We start from the raw sequence: 13576 nt of genomic DNA, 5'->3' as shown, positions 1-13576 counted from the left end.
GTGCTCACACCCATCAACACTAAAAGGTGTTCAAGAAAGGGACGAAGCCTTGAAGGACACTTCCTAATGGCTTTCAAACAATCTAGTTCAGACTCAAATGGCTTAAGCTTGTTTAATATAGCATCAGGGTGCCTCCAAACAAGCTTGAAGAAAACAATGGACTTAGAAATCCAGAAAATTCGGTCCTTCCAAGAACAAATGGTAGTAACCATTAAAGAAGTCAAACAAACATCAACTTGGGATGTCTCAAACGTGACCCAATCGTCGTTCTTGGTCAACCGTAAGAAACATCAAAACAACAACGATAGGTCATACCATATCACAAGACCTCAAAATGTAAAGTCCCAACAAGACCTTGAGGACGCAACTAACGAAGCGACACACATAATACTCTAAAATATTCAGAACAAAGACTAAAAACGAATAACACAAGTTGGAAAACTCGAAATGACAACAATAAAGAGCAATCGAACCAGCGGGACACTGATCGATCGATTTATCTAAAAACCCAGAGCCACCGGATTAAACTTTAGATCGATCCCCCATTATTTACAAAAAGCCTCAACTCCCTATCTAGTGAGACAAGAATAACTCACATACAAATCTTTGCTAGCACTCAGGAGAGGCGATCAAAAGAAAAAAGAAAGTGAAGTATAGGCAGTTATTATTACGCAAAAGACAAAAAACTGCCATCCATCACATTAACTGTCATTTCAAAATTCAAATCCAAAAAACTTAGACGCCTGATAACCTTTCAAGCCTTGAAGCCTTTAAGCAATAAAAATTGTGTACAAAAGTCAGAAGCATTTGAGCTTACACCTCAAATACCTCTGACTTGGGGGGCTGATGACGGGGGTAGCTCAAACCTTAATAACCTGATTAGAAACACAACAGCTTAAAAGGTTGAAAGGTTAAAAGGTTCGGAAATAGTCCAACGGTCATGAACAGTAAAAAGACAAGTCAGAGCCTTGTCACATCACCCTCTGCGTGTCCAACACTCTCACAGCCGTAAAAGAGAGTATGTGCACAGAGAACACTCTTTTACCCGCAGGTCCAAACCCTTCAACCCTCAAATGGGCAAGTCCCTCACTGTAGCTAAGGATCACTGGTCAAAGGCTTCCTCTTATAGAAGATTCTTTCCCTATAAATGACAGCCTCTTGCCATTCATTCCGGCCATTCCAGATCAACTCAGATCACCCTTGATCTCTGATCTTACTTCTTCTCTCTAGAACTTGCTCCATGCTTGTTCTATTCTCGGCTCACTGCAATATTATCTCACTTAACATAGACATTCTGGGTTGAACCCTTCAAGCCAGAATTCAAAGTGAATAATAACAAAGTGATCCGCCTCCACGTGCTACAAACGTGGGGGGACCCCACGACCCGCATTAGGCTAATCGAAACCTTGAACCTTTTTACCCCGGAGATATCGCTACAAGCCTTGGTCTTGTATTTGTTGTATCAACAGTTACTACCCTTGGTTCTTGGAAGGACCGATTTTCCTGGATTTCTGAGTCCATTGTTCCTTTCAGGCTTGTTTGGAGGCATCCTTATGCTGTTTTGAATGAGCTTAAACCTTTCAAACACGAGATAGATGGTTGTTGAAGTTTATTAGGGGGTGTCCTTCCAGGCTTTGTCCCTTTCCCGAACATCTTTTAGTGCTGATGGATGTTAGCAAGTTGTGGGACAAGCTGGATCGTGACCCTGTGCTCGTGAGAGATGATCAAGGTATGATATTTTGTATTTTCTGCTTATGTAATATTTTATTTGTTGCAGATATGTTTTCCTTAGACTTTATCAAGAGCGATGACACATCTGATGTTGTGTTTGGAGATGCCGAGGCTACATCCGGCGAAGATGTTGTTGTTTGGGGCACTGAACATAGGTTCGAGGGTTCAGGCTATGTGAACGTTCCCAATGTCAAGGGTTTCACCAAAGTTGTTGCTTGCAAAGTCTCTGCTCGTCGTTCGAGCTGTTGTTTGATAAAGACTGCTGACCAACCTAAGGCTTCTGAGCCGGTGGAACTAAGTAATGACATAGAGGCTTCAGATGATTTAGAAGTTGGGGTTGGGGAAAATAAAAAAAAGACAAGGGACAGCCCTTGGTGGTTTGACGGGTAAAAAGGTTGTGAGCTTGAAGGGTTCCGGGAAGGGTGGTGAAGGTTCCACCAATGTTAATTCAGGGGAGGTTTATGTGCCGGATTGGAAGGTCACAGTTGGTGACAACTTCAAGCCTTCATCCGTTTGTGAGGATGTTCTTACCCACTTTGATTCTCCTATTGTTCGAGGTTCTTGCTCATCTATGGATGATGACCTGATGATTTCGAAAAATGGTAATGGGTGCTTGTAACCTTGTTGCTTTGCTTCCAGAGGGTGTATCCCGATTTCGCAAGAGGATGCGAGAATATGATGTCTTCTTGAAGAAGAGGGATGAGATGAAGGCTTCACTAGCTACTCTAAAGAAGGAGGCAGAGGGTTATCCTGGGAGGGAGAAAAGCTGATGTTGAGGATTGATGAGCTTTCTTCCCAGCACAAGACTGAGGTGGTTGAGTTGGAAAAACGCTTGGAAGCTGACAGGGTTTAAGTCAGGATTGATAAGGCTGCCTTGGAGGTTAAGAAAAAGGCCTTATTAGAGGAGAAAGAAGGGTTAAAGGCTTCACTTGCCCATGCAACTAGTGATAATAAATGGCTCATTGAGCATGGATTCCAGCAAGTGGTTAACTATCTTCTCCATTCATCGGAGTTCAAAAAGGTCTTGGGTGATGTGTACACCGAGCTTCTTGCTCATGGGAGACACCAAGGTTTGTTTGCTAGTTACAAAGCTTTGTGAGCCTGGGGAGCCTCAGGAAAATTCTTCTCTTTTTCAACCTAAAGCCTTCGAAGTCTTCAAGGAAACTGTTTTGAAGGTAGGGCATATTATTTACCCTTATGTGGGTGAAGTCTCCAAGTGTTTTGGTAAACCTTTGTCTGTCTTGCAGGAGCTAAAACCCAAGGGCCTTAATGAGGCTGTTTGTAACGAAGTGTTGAAGTCCCTCTCGAAGAAACGTCCTTGCTTCGGAGATAGCGAGGAAACGTGTTCTGAAGGTGGTGAGGGCTCAAAGGGTTCAAGCCTTGAAGCCTCCGAGGCAGCGGGTGCAGCAGGGAGGAAAAAGAGGAAGGCTAAAAAGACCCAAGATGATGGAGGTTCGAAGAAGGATGATGCATCAAAGTCTACCATCCATGACGTTGCTAAGCGAAGAAGAAACCTTAATTCATAGCTTTCTTAGCATGTCGAACAATGTTATGGGTTGTTTGTTTGAACATCCTTTTATTTTAAAGGAATCGTCTAGATCCCTTGGTGGTTAAAGCCTTGAAGGCTTGTGGACAATGTTTTATGTTGATGGCCAGTATGGCCCTTGCTATCTTTAACTTATCTTGTTATGTTGTTCTATTTATTCCCTTGTGTTTTCATTGATTTTGCGTGTTGTCTTTGTTTTGGGTGGTGCATCTTATGTTATTTATACCTTAAAGGGTTCAGTGCTGCAGTCACTTAGCCTTAGTATATTTTTAACAAGAAGATATAACCTCTATCCTATGTATGACATTCACTTAGAGTCTTTTTGGTTCGTAAGCCAATGTTGGGGCTTAAGGAACATTTGGTGTAGGCTGTTCAAACCCGTCTATGAGACATGATTTTTAAGATTTCTCTGAGTCTCATGGAGTTGTATTGATTTAGGAACTCACCCCTTATATAGGTCCATTCAACCCTTGAACCTATTGAGCGATGTGGCCTGGGAGCTCATCCCCTTACATGGCCCTTGCCATGGAGTTTCTTGCTAGGTTCTCAACCTGATTATAGGATAGAAAGACAAATTTTGATTCATCGTTCATTCATTTCAAAGTACTTTGAGTACTAGGGGAATGGAACAACTTTTGGGAACTATTTGTAATACGTTTTGGTTAAACATGGAACCTTTTAAGGTTTTTGCCATTCCAATGGCGGGGAAGCTTTTTGCCTTGCAGACCTGCCAGCTTGTATGATCCCCCTTTGTGGGCTTTAAGAATAGTGTATGGCCCTTCCTACTTAGGGCCGAGCTTTCCTTGGCTTTCTTTCTTGCAGGCCTCATTATTTCGAAGCACAAGGTCCCCAGGCTTGAAGTGTTCATGCTTCACCCGTGTATTGTAATGCAGTTCCATGTTTTGTTTGTACCTTTCTTTTTGTATGGCTGCTTAATCATGAGCCTATTCGAGTTGTTCCAAATTCAACATCGTCTCTTTCTTATTTGGCTCGAGGTCGATGTTAAATGTTCTTTGTGTTGTTACTCTGATTTCAGCTAGGATTACAGCCTCTGATCCAAACACTAGGTTGTAGGGTGTTTTCTTGTGGCTCGTTTTCTTGGTTGTTCGACCCGGATTGGATAAACCGACCCGGTCATCACCTATTATTTTATTATAAACAATTAATTATAAACATTTATTCTAGAATGTTCTATTCTGCATGGATAAATCACGTAACTAAATCTCCATTCTTTTGGGAAGATCATGCAAATCCCTAACTTATCGGAGCTCATCCTAAGTTAGGGAAAACCCTAATAGTAAACTATAAATAGAGGTAAACATCTAAGGTATGGATCATCTTGCTCTTGTCTTACTCTCTCTCTCTCTCTACATTCATACTTTCCTTCTCCCAAAACCGAGACTTATTCTCACGCCGGAGGGTGGTTACAAGAATAACTCCATTCCTGTAACGAGTCCTAACGGTGTTCTGTTTTGTAGCTAGTAGTTCGGATCGCCAAGAGTTGAAGTCTTAGTCGGATACTACCGTAAAGGTAAGTGTTTCTTCACCTTGTTCGATTACGAAAACAACATGCCCGGAAAAGTTGAAGTTTTATTTTTATTCACATTAACCCCTTTTTCCAATAATGCTTTCTAGTGTTAAAAATATTCAATGGAAGATGAAATATGCCTGGAAGTCCCAACATGTATTTGTTAACAAACTAACCATTATACCCAAAGCCTGAGGTATGTTTGCTACTTGACAAATAATTATCCGATATATACATGACAGATATTAGGTCCGATATAAGACACGATTTTACAATGAAATGTAGAATTAAATTAACGTTATTTATCTCTTTACCATCCCTATCTTGATCCAAGATCATACAATCACGGTTAAATTTAGGATTTTTTTTTGACAAAATTAAGCTATATTTGAGTTCCTAAACTTATCAGAAATCCAACTTTCCCTCCTGTTCACTTTTTTTTTGAAAGGTAACCCTCCTGTTTATCAACACCACAAATTAAGTCACCATTAATTGCAAATTATTCTTAGTCAACAAGATTTGTAACCATTGCATAATTCTCTCCCTAGAAGATTTGTAACCATTGCATAATTCTCTCCCTAGAATCAAGCTCTTGTAATTATTGTATTCATTCTTGTACCACTATATATTGATTTGTAAATAATGAGAATAGTATCTTGATTCAATACAAACTTCTATTGTTTATATGGTATGAAGAGCCTAAAGGCTCCCTTGAGCCATCTCCGATCCAAAACTCGACAGACACCTTCTGTCCGCTTCCCTTTTCTTTTCTTTCGATTCACCATGGCCAAACCAATCATCCACAACCGTCAACCCACTACTAATGACAATCGCCCAACACGCAACCCAAATCCACCCACAACCCGAAACCAATGGCCTTCTAGAACTATCAATACCAACACTCGCCCGACTCGCAACAACAACACCTATTGCTACTATTGTAACATTCCCGGACATGACACCAAAGATTGTCGCAAACTTAGTCGCTTCCTACGAGAACACAATGTCTCGCCTCAAAATAACAACACCCCGGTGGTTAACTACACCACCCCTCACCCAACGGCTACAACCTCATGTTGGATGTGGGACACCGACGCGTCCAACAACACCGCGAACAACAACCAACAATTTCCCGTTCTTTCCGAATAGGAAGGACCCGATGAGATCGTGCTAGGTGATGGTAAAACTCTCCCTATAACTCATATTGCTCAAACAACTATTCCAACAAAATCTCGCCCACTTCTTTTAAATAACATTTTAATTGCTCCTAATCTTCGAAATAATCTTATTCCCCCGTTGCCAAAGTTTGTCGTACTAATCGTGTTTCTTTTGAATTTTTTCCCTATCATTTCTTGGTCAAAGATCTACGCACGGGAGCGCGTCTCATGCGGGGAGCGAACATCAATGATGTCTACTATGGGCCAATCTCCTTGTATCCTCAAGTCAACAACACCCAAACTAACTCTCTTCTCATGTGGCACCACATACTTGGACATCCATCGCTTCAAGTGTTTAAGTCTTTAATTTCTAGATTAGGACTTCATAGTAATAAGGTGACCCATGAGTCTTTTCATTGTGCTTCATGTTCACTAAATAAAAGCCACAAACTACCTTTTGGCAAAAATTCTTTTGTTGCTAATTAACCACTACAATTTCTCTACTCCGACGTATGGGGTCCCGTAAAAACGTCAAATAGATGGCTTTAAATACTATGTCATTTTTGTTGACTATTTTTCCAAATATATTTGGTTATACCCAATCAAACGAAAATCTGATGTCAAAATTCTTTTTCCACAATATAAATCTCTTGTCGAAAAATTTTTAAAAACCAACATTGTTGCGTTATTCACTGATAATGGGGGTGAATATGTGGGTCTCTCACCATATCTTGCCTCTCAAGGTATCTCCCATTACACGACACCACCTCACACCGGAACAAAACGGTGTTGCCGAATGACGTCACCGACACGTTGTTGAAATAGGCCTCGCATTACTCCACTACTCCCACTTACCACAACATTTTTGGTCTCATGCTTTTCAAACCGCTACTCACCTCATAAACCGTTTACCTACACCCATTCTCCACAACAAATCACCCTATGATGTGTTGTTCAAAAATGACCCTACCTATTCCAAACTTAAACCTTTTGGTTGCCTTTGTTACCCTTGGCTAAAACCATATGCCACTTCAAAACTACAATCACGGTCCACGACATGCATCTTTCTTGTATACTCCTCCTCTAAGGCGGCATTCAAATGTTATGACCCTCTTAATCAAAAACTTTATCACTCTCGACATGCTCAATTCATTCCCCACATCTTTCCATCCCAAACCACCAACTCCAACCCTCTACATATGTCCTTCGACACCTTTTTAAACCCGACACCCTCGGTTCCCATTCCCTCCCCACCGCCTACATCTCCTGCCCAAAAATCTCCACCCACTGTTCACACTTCCCACCCTACCAAACCCACTCCATCACCCGAAGCCCAACAATACACACCAACCGAAGCCCAACCAACCACCCCATCTCACCAAACCTCCCACGGCCCAGTATCATCTCCCTTACAACTCCACGAACCATCTCCAACCTCCCCCGCCCATACACCACCCTCCACTTCCACCGTCTCCCCTCTCGGCCCAATGTCCGAGCCCACTGACCAGCCCACTCCACCCACCGGTTCCACCACCTCTACACCAATCAACTCACCCAACTCACAATATCATCAACCCGACCCTCCAAACACCCAAACTCCACCGCCTCGTCGACAACCCAAACCCAACCCCAAATATTACAACTCTAACTTTGTCAACTCAACCACTATTCATCCATTACCCGTGTCCCTTGAACCGTCCACCTATACTCAAGCCTTGAATGATCCGGATTGGCGTCACACCATGGATCTTGAATATAATGCCCTCATCCAAAACAACACATGGGAACTTGTACCTCACACCACCCAAACTCCCATTGGTTGCAAATGGGTGTTCCGCATTAAACGCAAACCCGATGGCACTATCGACAAATACAAAGCACGTCTAATGGCGAAAGGGTTTCACCAACAATTTGGAAAAGACTACATTGAAACTTTTAGCCCGGTTACTAAACCTGTTACCATTCGCACCGTCCTCTCCATTGCTCTTTCAAAAGGGTGGCCTTTACGCCAACTTGATGTTAACAATGCGTTTCTTCATGGGACCCTCCATGAAGATGTTTTTATGATACAACCTCCCGGGTTCACAAACACGGAACTCCCGCGTCACATTTGCAAACTAAAAAAATCCCTTTATGGTCTTAAACAAGCACCGCGTGCTTGGTACATAGAACTAACCAACTTTCTCGTTAGTTTTGGTTTTAAAAAATGTCTCTCTGATTCCTCCCTCTTTGTCTACAACTCCAAGGTTATCACTTGCTACCTCCTTGTGTATGTTGATTACATTGTCCTTACAGGTAGTCACAATTCCTTCATGGATTCATTTGTTCAAGCCCTAAGCAAACAATTCTCCATCAAAGACTTAGGCCCTCTCCATCACTTCCTAGGAATCGAAGTCATTCCTACGCCTCATGGTTTATTTCTTTCTCAACATCGCCACATTCAAGATGTTCTCACCACCTTTAAAATGGATGGTGCAAAAGAGGTTCTCACTCCTTTGAGCACGTCTGATTCGCTCTCTCCTAATGACTCCTTTCCTGCCGTTGACCCCACCCCTTACCGAAAACTAGTTGGTACTCCACAGTACCTTGCCTTCACCCGTCCAGACATCTCATTTGCCATCAATAAATTATCTCAATTCACGCACTCACCCAAACAATCACACTGACAAGCTCTCAAACGAGTACTCCCATACTTGAAAGGAACGGTACATCAAGGGTTGTTCTTAAACGCAACACCAACCTTAACTTGCAAGCCTTCTCAAACTCGGACTGGGGCGGCATTAATGATGGAGGTCGATCAACCACAGCATATCTTTTATACCTTGGGTCCAATATCATCTCTTGGAAATCTGCAAAACAAAAAACCGTCTCTAGATCCTCAACCGAAGCTGAGTACAAAGCCCTTGCTAATGTCGCTGCTGAACTGTTATGGGTTAAAAATTTACTCCATGAACTGGGTTTACCACCTGTGAGCACTCGCTCATTATACTGTGACAACACCGGGGCCACCTATGTATGTGCCAATCCAGTTTACCACTCACGCATGAAACACATAGCCTTGGACTATCACTTTGTACGGGAACAAGTCAACTCCAGGCAACTTAAAGTCCTTCACGTCAGCTCAAAGGATCAACTTGCGGATGTCCTCACCAAACCGCTTCCACGGGCACCTTTCCTGTCTTTTTGGTCCAAGATTGGAGTCTCCAATAGATCCTCTATCTTGCGGGGGCGTATCAACACCACAAATTAAGTCACCATTAATTATAAATTATTCTTAGTCAACAAGATTTGTAACCATTGCATAATTCTCTCAGTAGAAGATTTGTAACCATTGCATAATTCTCTCCCTAGAATCAAGCTCTTATAATTATTGTATTCATTCTTGTACCACTATATATTGATTTGTAAATAATGAGAATAATATCTTAATTCAATACAAACTTTTATTCTTTATAGTGTTTACTTAAAGTTATTCACTCCTATAGGAAGGAATATAAATTTATATATTCCACATGACAATTATAGAAGTTTCATTCCTTTTTTTTGTCAGCATTACTAGTCTACGAAAATCGTCTCAATATGACATAATAGTACTAGAAATTATGTATCTTTCTATTCTTTTGTTACAGTTTGAATACGAGATTGATGTTGTTAGGAAAAAATAATCGTTTCATTTACTTAATTACGTGTCGTCATATTACCATGAAAATTCAAATTTTTGTAGTCAACTTTTTATTCATTAACTGTAATATTTTTATTGTGTATATCAAAAATTACGTCATAGTTTTTATTCATTAACTGTAATATTTTTACTTTATCACTAGTGTTTCGCACCTTTGCTGGTACCATTTTTTTTTACTAAGGGGGTGTTTAGCTTTTTTACCTTTTTTATTATATAAAATAAGCTTAATTTGGTGTTTGGTTTAGGTTTTTAAGCTTATGCTTATTAGCTTACTAGTAGGGTGCCCGCGCGATACGGTGGGGGCGACACTTTGCATTGTAAAACTCGTTTCTGGTAGTTTTCTTATTCGTATAATATTTATGATAACATTATTGTGGTGGATATATGTCATAAGTTTACACATATGTAAAAGTTTTGTTCTTTTATAAAAAATAATAACCAAAAGACAAAAAATATTATTTTTTCTGTATAAACATTAATAATCAAAAGACAACAAATAAAAGATAAGTTGTTATAATTGTAAAGTTTGCTTATTTTATTGGTTAAATTATAAAGTATAATTTTATTCTTTAAAGTTCATAACTTTTTTTATAAATATCCACATAGTACTCATCCAATTAACTTTAAGTTTAAAATTTTCGTTTTTATAAAAATAAAAAATAGTATTTGACTCGTAAGTACGTTTTAGAGCTTTAACTTAAATTGTTAAATTTCGGGTTTTTACAAATATAAAAAATTTATATTTTTATAAGATTTCATAAACTGTTTTTATAAAAAATAGGATGATAAGAGTTTATATCTTTATTAACTTTATATCATACTAAGTTCAAATTTTTAGTTCCTAACTAATCTTATCTATATGAGTCTACTTTTAACTAATAATCCCTAAAAATATGTAACACAATCTACTACTATATATCTAGTCAAGTTGGTAAATAATTATTTTAGAACTGACTAATATTATCTATAACAATATAGTTGAACTTATAATTCCTAAAAGTTTGGAACCCAGTTTAGAATTTATCTAGTAAAGATTGTAAATTTCTGGAGTATTTTATTTATATTACTTGTTATAAAAATGTTTATGAAATAATATTTTTTTATTAACTTTATATCATAGTAAGTTCAGTTTTTTAGTTTAGCTTTAAAGTTTATTACTTTATTACTTTTTAATTAAAAATGCAAATTATTATATTAATATCCAAGAATAACTGCAATAATTATTTTTTTTATTAGTTGACTTATAATTCCTAAAATTTTGGGACATAGTTTACTATTTATCTACTAAATATCGTAAATTAGTATTAAATAATTCCTAAAATTTTTGGATATAGTTTAGTATCTATCTACTAATCCGTAAATTAGTATTAAATAATTCCTAAAATTTTGAAACATAATTTATCTTCTATCTACTAAATATCAAAGTTTTTTGTTTTGTTATAAAAATTAATATTAAATAAAGTATAGAAAAACTGTTTTAAACATGTAAAGATTCGTTTGTTAATAAAAATACTAAACAAATGACAAAAAATAAACAATAAGTTGCTATCGTTATAAAGTAAGTTTATTTTGTTGGTGAAATGATAAAGTTTATAATTTTATTATTTAAAGTCCATAACTTTTTTAAATATCCACATCATACTCATCCAATAAACTTTGATTTTAAAATTTCTGTTTTTGAAAAAGTAAAAAGTAAAAAATAGTAGGTGACTTGTAGGCACGTTTTAAACACCTTTAACTAATGTTAAATTTCATTTTTATAAATATTTAAAAAATCATATTTTTATAAAACAGTTTTTATAAAAAAATAGGATGTAAAAGTTTATATCTTTATTAACTTTATCTTGTTATTTAAGAAATACAAATTATTCGAAAAATCTATAATATTATATAATTATTTTTTCATATCTCGTGTCGTCCAACAGTTTTTTTTTTTATAGAAGGCACTAATGGATATATACGAAATCCTCGTGAAACATGACTGTTAAATTGAATAAGTTTAGTGTGCTTTGTAAATACAATCTTGAATTTACTCCAAACCAAGAGGTAGTTTTCATGTTTTGGCCATTCTTGGTAATCGAATTTATCTCTTTGGAAATGATCAAGTACGAACATGTAAATTATATAATACGAACATGATTAAGTACTAAAGTATATTAGTTCAATCGAGATGTAAATTATAAGTGCAATAAAATAACACAAAACATAAACTTCAAATATAAAATAAACTTTATTATTCATGGGATAGTCTATATCAAACAAAAATAACTGAAAATGAAAAAAACATAAAAACACTTGATATATTTCATCTAAAATCTCTACCTTTTTGATCCGTTTTTCTTGTTTGTGCTCGAATCAGCAGTATCATCTAATTCATCTTCTTTCTCATCGTCCTCAGAATCATCTAAATTTATAACCTCGACCCATTTCCATTCAGAGAGTCTCTTAGATCTTTTCTTTTGATTCTCATACTTCCGATCCTTAAAAAACAAAAATTTAATAAAAAAGTTAAAAAATGATTAAATAAATTTAAAAAAAGAACAAATATTGAATAAAAAAATTTAAAAAAGATTAAATAAATTTTAAAATTACCTCTTCACTAAATTGACGTTGAAGCTTAGACTTGTATGGACTGAACATTGCACCATAAGAAATAATTTCAACACTATTATCACCATCATCCTACAATAAAACACCAAATAATAACATAACGAACTTGTTAATATGAAAGATTATAAGCGAAAATATTACTTAAAAACTAACAAAAGCTTGTTCGACAACTGGGGTGTTTAAATTGGTGTGTTGAATCTGAAAAATCAAATAAGTTAGTATTCACATAAAAGTAAATAAAAGAAAACAATTATTCATTATTGCGATATAACAAAACTTATCATAGAACCGACCTTAGATTTTTCAATATCGCATGCTTGTTTTTTTCGCATCAAGTGAATTCAGAACTGGCTCCATATTTTAAATCTGTTTAGCAATAGAAATGTAGAATTGTGAGTGTTTGCTATGTATTTATAGTAGTCCATTAGGGTTTAGTTTTAGATTGGTCATCCATTTATTTAGGAAGTTTGTTGTGAGTTTTAAGTTTTTAAAATAAGATGCACATATCCTGTTTAGTTTGTTGTGGCATGTTTAATAGAAAGTTTGTTGTGAGTTTTATCTATACTTACTATATTAAACATGCCACAACAAACTGACTCTGTACAAGTAAAATTAGGGAATATTTTAGTTTATTAATGCCGTTCAAAATAAAAAACTTGGGTAAAAAACAAATGTTAATGTACGGTAGCTAGGTAATGGTCAAAGCTGGCTTGGGTAAAAAACAAATGTTGGCTTTAATCAATTGTACATTTACGCATCGGCTATTTGTACTTTATGAACGCACGGCGAAACTAAAAAAGACAACTATCGAAACGTTTAAAAAAATATGCCAATCGTCATGGTACCTTCGGATTTTTTTAAAACATTACGGGTTGTAAGATATCGCAGGAATACATTAAAGAATTAAAGAGGGGGGGGGGAGTGTAACTAATTACCCATAATTATGTTAAATGTCAAGGATTTAAATGTAATAGATTGAGGGACTAAAAAATAATTATGGTTTAAAAGACCACTTTACCCTCATTCTAGGGGTTTATTTATAAATAATGGGGGAAGAAGTTCTTAACTTTTGGGAATCCCTCCCTCATACATTATAATATAGTATAGATATAAGCTAATTTGAAGAAGTTTATTTGAAGATGGTTTTTTAGCTTATTTGAAGAAGCTTATTTGTGTATGGGTGTAAGCTACTCATTTGCTCTCAAATGATGGGATGATTAATAATTATTGAAACAACTTATTACTGTAACAAATTAAAGAATGGTGGATTTATTAACAACTTATTAAGACGCATAACTAATAAGAGGCAAATGGTGGATAAT

This window comes from Helianthus annuus, chromosome 1 (assembly GCF_002127325.2).
Source record: "Helianthus annuus cultivar XRQ/B chromosome 1, HanXRQr2.0-SUNRISE, whole genome shotgun sequence".
NCBI lineage: Eukaryota > Viridiplantae > Streptophyta > Magnoliopsida > Asterales > Asteraceae > Helianthus > Helianthus annuus.
Note: the sequence above shows the minus strand (reverse complement) of the source record.